The sequence below is a fragment of the Cupressus sempervirens genome, chromosome 3, assembly GCF_028749045.1.
Source record: "Cupressus sempervirens isolate cs-2001-9-10 chromosome 3, ASM2874904v1, whole genome shotgun sequence".
Classification (NCBI taxonomy): Eukaryota; Viridiplantae; Streptophyta; class Pinopsida; order Cupressales; family Cupressaceae; genus Cupressus; species Cupressus sempervirens.
The window spans coordinates 266,023,487-266,030,977 of record NC_143120.1 but is presented as its reverse complement, the minus strand read 5'-3'; the positions used below and the strand labels follow the sequence as shown (position 1 = coordinate 266,030,977).

Below are 7,491 nucleotides of genomic sequence, written 5' to 3'. Positions count from 1 at the left end.
TGGGAACGGACATTTGGGATTCAATATAGTATTTTCTATATTAGACAATAAGTGCATAAAATTTATCAAAAATATTTGCCAGCTTTATGGGATCCTCAATACAACCTTTATCCCTTCTATGAAAAGATTCCCTTTTAATTACGAAATATTAGGCTTTGATTTTTGCATGCTTATTTTAATTGATTTAGTAAACAAAGAACAACATTAAAGGAAAGTATGGGAATAATAATATTTCAATTTTAGAAATTTTCTAAAGCAATTGGTTTTAAGTATATCATCGAAAAATCAATCAGAAAGTTTAAAAACCAGTGAGTCGTACAACATTTCCGTCAGAAATACAATTTTTTGGGAGCAAAGCTCCCACAATAAGCCTATCGGCTTAATAATAAAAAAGTAATATTTAAAGAATATACGCAAAATTGACTTAGTAAAACTTAAACAAATATTTCTCCAGAAAATATAATACAAGCACTAATTTTGCAATTGCAATTGTAAGATTGAAAAAAAAAAAAAAAAACTAAGCATGATGCTTTGTGTGCTTGTATTGGATCCAGTTTTATTCTATTGTTTGTTTTTGTGTCTGTTGTGGAGCCTTCCACCAATTGTTCAAATGCAAGTACTATTTTGAGATGGAGTTAATGCATGTAGAATTGCAAGGAAGCTTGAGAGAAAGTACATTTGATAGTCTATAAAGCTTATAGTTATTTTTAATAATGCCATTTTTGAGACCATCACATATAAATGTAAATTGAGTACAATGTACTTTTGAAAAATTGCATAATATGATAAATACAAACATATAAATCTATTTAAAATGATTAATCCACATTTTTTCCACAAGTAATTTTCTATATTAATTACATAAGTTCTAACCATGATCTATTATTTTTTTATGTTTTTTTATCAACCTAATGAACATGTATTGAAGATCAAACAAATATTTATTAAACAAATTAGAAATATCTAATGACTTATACAATTACTTCCTCATCCTTCATAAAAAGGGTGCGAATGAAGGCTCCGATTCTATAGAGGGAGGCTTCTCCACCTCATTTTTACCTATTCAAATTAAGTACACAAAACAAAACAATGGAAACTCCTATTTTGCCTTTTTTAAATAATAATCTTTTGCACAAAAAAAATCTTAATAGGACCTCAATTCTAACATGACCTCTCTTTTAGACCCTGCAACCCTTCCAAACCCCATTTAAAGCAGGTCCTCCAAAGCTTTAATGCGACGACATGGTAAAGTTGCAAATATACGTAGGGAAAATGAAAATGAAGCATACGCAAGAAGAAATAGAGCCGCTACGTTGTATGGAGGTAACATATCAAATCGTGCTATATATCCTTTGCAACCTAATTAGTATTATATCATTTTATTTCAGCTATAGGAAGCGCACATTCAGCTCAGTGACTTGATCATCCCTGCTCCGATTACACTTCTGCCTTGCATCTGTCGATAAAATTTGAACTCGTGATCAGTTGTTTGGAAATGCCGGTACAAGACCATTTAGGACTCGAGATGAAACGGATGGGTATGACCAATATTTTGAAAAATGTATCACCTGGTACTATTTATGATAAACAATTTAAATTTGGCATTCAATTTGTTCAAACTACAAAATGGTCAATGGTTTACATCTGATTATGGAGTTGGGCCACTCCAGGGCAACCTTAAGTGGTTATTACATTCACTCTGCATACTCTGGCTTAAATCCTCGGGAGATATTTCTATGTATTGAAAAAGTAGGTTCTAAATCCACTTCATGAGGATATTCATAATGGTAAATGCTTGGTCTTTAAAAAAAATTAATTTAGCCCTGCGTTCCAATCCCATGGGTACATGTAAAATATTGAAATCAAAGGTCCAGTAATGCATTCCAGGTGATTTTGATGAAAGATAGGATTTCCTTTTTAATAACTAAGCCCTAGGTTCCAATACCATGGACAAGTTAAATAATGCATCCCCGGTGACTTCGGTTAAAGATAAGCTGAAGGTTACCTGTTAAGGAGAATTTACCAATAAGTTCTAGTTGCAAATATAAAAGAAAGAGGAACATCAGACGTTTCGAAGAGACATCACTTAATATATATATTATTCTTATGCTATATAATGTAGTGCTGTAATTTGCATAATCCAAAACCTTGCAGGGAAGAATAGAAAAATCTCAATGGTCATTCTTTAAACGTGGAGGCATACATGCTCAAGTTCATAATGCAGATTAAGTGTTTTGTACTGGGTACTGAATATGTAATTCATTTAAGTAGATGCTGAATAAGTCGTAATATGGTACATGATCAAAGAAGTTGATGAGTGAAAGATGTATCATACGCAACTGTCAAATGACTCATATCTATCAAGCACTCAAGATAAGAGTATGGTTGTTGGCAAAAGTATGTAAAATACTTAATAGTTCTTTTATTTGTTTTAATTTTGTAGCCAAAAAGTATTGTTTTCCATGATTGATCCACTTAATAGACATTGAAAGTGACTTAATATATTGTTTTTAGTCAGGTGTGTGATACAGGAGTATCCGAGTCTGAGAGAAATCTTGCATCACCAAAAACATATATATATATATAAGACTTGGTGGTTTGTTTGGTATTTTTTTCCGTCAAATACACATATTTAAAAGGTTGTTTCAAGTGTAAAATAGGTTGCTATGGGTCACTACAAGTCAGCTGTGACTGCTACAGGTGTTAAAGATTGCAAGCTGCTTTAGGTGTGTTGGAAGTTGCTGTTGGGGACTTGGTCAGGCACTGTGGGTGAAGATCACAACAGACAAGTGTTATGATGGAGTTGTTACCAAGCCAAGTTGCTGATTTAGATGCAGATGTGAGGATTGGGTATGCAGATGCGTGATTTTTTTTTTCGGAGTTTTGGATGTGTTTTTCTATACATATATGTATTTTAAAAATATGTATATGTATGTATATGAAAAGAAATGCAATAAATATACAAAATTAAGTCATTTGATAGTATGATACTTCCACCATTGATCAAGGTTTTGATAATTTACGAAAATTCAAATTGAAATAACTAATAAGCCTTATCATATACATCTATATTCATGATTCCAATGCAAATCAAAAAATCAATACAATTACAAAGTCAGAATTCAGCTCATGATTCAATGTTCATCAATCAAGATTCAAGATTCACTAATCAGATTCAGAATCATAAGGATTCTCAAGATAATTCACATCCTCATCATCTTCAATTGTTGCAAGTTCAAGATCATTTGACCCCAAAATACTTGTGTTAGGTCCACCACGTGTCATGATATTATCATTATCATTATCATCTATGATTGTAGTAAGATCCTAAAACGTTACATCCAAGTTGGCACACTTAGGGGCTACATCCTAAAGCTTGGCTGTCATCCCTTGTAGTGCTCCTTACAAGATAGAAGATGCAAGTTGGTATGAATGTAAATCAAGTCCTTGACTTTTGTTGAGCCCAACCTATTACGCTTTACTGAGTGGATAAAGGAGTATGTATTCCAATTCTATTTAACATCGGAAGAACCTGTAATCTAGACAATATAAAAAATTAAACATAAAAATGAAAAGCAAATTAAAGAATTGTAGAATATAAGTGGTAAAATGAAAAAAAAAAAAAACTTACCTATGAGAGGACCTTAATTGCAAGAGGTTGTAGATGCTTGAATGGTTGACAATAGAGGTACCACCATGTGATAGCTCCCATGTCGCTTTGGCCTTTTATTGCAACTGGACCAAGTTTACCTCTCAAGGCAAAAAGCTAAACTCTATCCTAATTTTTTTGTGCATTTCTTCATATGGGAAGAGGCTTACAAAAGCTTTGTAGTACCTAGTAGCAACTTCTTCATCTACATATGGTTCTACATTATCTGGCATAGAAAGTATTCCCTCGCTATAGTACCTCAAAGAGAGGGCATATGCAAGTTGGTGCAATGAGGTGGTCATTTCCCAACGACGGTGAATGACGCTTTCCACCTTATTGCAAAAGGTTTCACATTCTGTGGTTGCATTCTCATGTGTTTGTATGGTAAGTTTTATTGTCTCAATCATTGTGTCCATACCATCATATATATCCCCCAAACAAGGTTGATTTGTATTAGCAAAGCGAAGCATAGTCATGATAGGCTCGGTGAAATCAAATGCAAATTGTAACGAGTCAACCAACTGTCATCCAAGATTAATGCCTTGACCTTTTGTGCCCTTTTTCTGAATTCGAAGCCTTCCATATATCCCGTTGGTTAGAAATAACCATTTGGCTCAGTCCCCCTTGCACCTTGACAAATTGTCTCATAATTTCAGGTTTTGTTTTTGTTTGGACATAAGTATTCTGAGTTTTCTTCTTTTATGTGTTACTTATGATAATTTGTATAACCTAATTAGATAGTTTAAAACTTTAATATATCATACCTCTTGATTTGAATATTATAATGTAACACACGGACTCGCACTCCCCTCCCAAATCTCGAAGTACCTGTCCCCAAGATGTCCCCACACCGGGTGCTTGAGTACCCAAGTACCCTCACCTCTGCCATTCCGCAACCATGCCATTGCTGGGATGGGTACTTGAATCTCTGTTTGAATTTTGATTTTTGAATGTTACTATTAGGTATAAAATATCCTACTATGTTGAATGTTCAATAGTTCTAGCTCATGTTGCAATTTTGCTATGTTCTACTGAAATATCATTCATAACTAGCATTTCAAGTTCTTTGTGTATACTATACAACATCCCTCCCTGCCCCGTCCTCCCCTTGCCGTCGTCCCGCTACCGTCCCCCAGCCATCTCGAAAATGAGGCCCATTTTCCATGTGTCCTAGAAACTCGTCTTGATGTCCTGCTCTCCCGACATACCCCAGTATTGAGGTAACACTAGAATTTTTTTTTTTGATAGGTAATATTTGTATTATATTGATAAAGAGAGATACATTGTTATGGTATGGCTAGAAGCCTTTCAGTCTATACTACCCTTACCTTGACCATACATATGCCTTTAGACAAACAAAAATTCAGAGTATGAACACTCTGACAAAGATAAACCACCCAACCCAACCATTAAACCAGTTGAACACACAAAAAGGAGCCATCGCCATCTCCACTGTTTGCTATTCCTTGAACTATTATGCCGCTTCCTCACGAGTAAAAGTTGGAGTTGACTCGTCATCCATCACCGAAATTCCCCACCTCCCCCGACGGCGCTTTCCACTGCCCTCCCCCTCTTTGACTAACAAAGATGCATCAACCCAAACAACCTGTGTTGTGGCCGCACCCCCCTTAAGGTGGCATTTCTTCGCAATTTGGTGGTGAATTTGTTGTCTAGGTACAAGTGTGGTTTTCCTCGTGTGGCCTTCATAAAGCCTCTTTCCTGCTCCTTTGACGCCCAAATGCGTTCAGTCAGGAATTCCACTATCAATTTCCACCCTTGTTCTGCTTTGGGGATGCGAATGCCTTGCGGAGTAGAGGAAAGCCACACCACTTGGGTTGAATAGAAGAGTCCCCTCCACCAATTAGCTGCCACAACTCAGAATCCATCTCAATTCCAATGCCCAGAACCGCTCTCTCAATTATATCCTCCAACCCCAGAAGCCACTGCCTTTCTACACATGCAACCAGCATCCGACGGAGCTCTTCTTTCGATTCCCCCACCATCAACACGAGCGCAACAAAAAATGATGCCACATCCAAATTAGATCTCCTCTTCTAGAATGCCTCCAAATATTTTGGCCCTAGCATTTGCTGAACACCCTTCAGAAAGACTGGGTCATCAAAAACAAAAATATGTTTAAGATGCTGCATGGAAATTTGGCCTTCATAGGTTTGAATTTGAAAGTCCAAGTCGAGAACAAAGTTCGCCTCCATTTCTGTCTCCAGGAAAAAATAAATGAGCTTGCCTTGCCTTCAACATGAATATATCTGCCTCGGAACTCTCTGGAACGAAGTACCAAAGCGAGCCAACACTCCATTTGACACGTGCGAGGGATACATCGGTAGCAAGAAAATCTCTGCTTACCGTGAAATGATTAATATCATCAAAATTCGGACTCGTAATGCCTTTCCCTTAAAACCTCGAGTTTTAATTATTGTGAGTGAATTTTGTGTCTAAAGGCCGAACAATAGTACTCTCTTTATTCAAATCCAAGGTAACGAAAGTCCTCAAAGATTTCATTTTGTGGACCCAATGCTGAATTGGCACCTAAATTGGCTAGCAAATCCGCCACTCTGTTCGCTTCCCGAAATGAATGTGAAACCTAAAAATCATCGAAAACCAGAAGCAATTCCTTGATTTTCTGTATACTTTGATCCAGGTGCCATGCTTTCATCTTTCCTCTCTTTATGCCATTTATAATGATCTCCGAATCACCTTCCAGATGTATTCGTTTACAGCCAATTCTTGCTTCTAAGCCCATAGCCTCACATTATGCAGTATTATTTGTTCCATCCTGCAAATGTTTGGCTGCAAATGCGAGTATGTTGCCCATGTGGTCTCTTGCCACACACCCACACCCTAAAACACCTGGGTTTCCCTTGGCCGCCCCATCAAAGTTAATTTTAATCCAACCATCCTTTGGAGGTGTCCATAACGCCTTCTCCCTCTTAGAAGTTGGATTAACCCCAACAAGCCCATGAACAGGCCTAATTTTGGTAACACTGGAATATTATAATTATAATATTAGCTTAAATTAAATGGCTGGATTATGTATATAGGATCTTTGCAATCATGCATTCTAAAATTGTTCCTCCAGTTAGAGGCACAATCTGTGGTAGCACCCCCCAACTGAATGTAATCAGTCAATTTTGAGAAGTCTTGTACTTCTTTTCAACAATTTTCTATTAGTAAGGTGATGACCATAAATATACTGGGAACATGTGGATCAAGCAACTGATCACTGAAAATGACTGCCCATCTGCTCTAAAACAGTTTGTTAACACTTTATATCTTAGTATTATTTTTGTGGCTCCAACTCAACTTGGTGTGCAGTATGGCTCAAATAAAATAAGCATTTGAGGTTGATGCATTGCTTCCCATTGGCTGTCTGTTCAAAGTTTGGATTTTTACATTATTTTATTAGCTCTGACTTATTGTTACCTCTGCTTATTAAAACAAGTGAGGTTTATGTCAGGAAAAGGTGCATATACCTTTGCTTTATTTTGAAAAGGATTCATAATATTGTAATCAAAGCAGTCTTCTTATCTCTTGTGTATATTCGTCTCAGCTCTGGCACTTTTAGTCTGTTTGCTGTTAATTTACTCGTTGCTTACTATTGAGAATTATTACTTTCAGTTTGGTGTTACTATTATCAGTTAAAGCATTTATCATGGAGCATACATCTTGATTATGTATATTTTCATATATAGTCCCAGGACTGAGTTATATATCTGGGTTTGATCTTTGCTGCCGGTGCAATTTTATTATGATAAATATTTTTTGACTCCTTTCCGTATTTAGGTTCTAGTTGTTTTCTACCTATAAAATACTCTGTGTGCTTT

General features: G+C 36.1%; 1 protein-coding gene across 8 annotated transcripts in view; it reads left to right on the top strand.

Moving 5' to 3' along the window:
* Positions 1 to 1,061: 1,061 nt before the first annotated feature.
* LOC149565923 (P-loop containing nucleoside triphosphate hydrolases superfamily protein) overlaps positions 1,062 to 7,491 on the top strand; it is a 140,612-nt gene continuing 134,182 nt past the window's right edge. For 3 of the 8 annotated variants that reach the window (XM_089819381.1, XM_089819383.1, XM_089819378.1), the window contains exon 1: positions 1,237 to 1,538. The gene's annotated coding sequence lies outside the window, so the exon portion shown is untranslated. Of the gene's footprint in view, positions 1,539 to 2,715; positions 2,851 to 7,491 lie in introns of those variants that run through there. The other 5 variants (XM_089819382.1, XM_089819379.1, XM_089819384.1 and 2 more) reach the window with 4 other exon arrangements.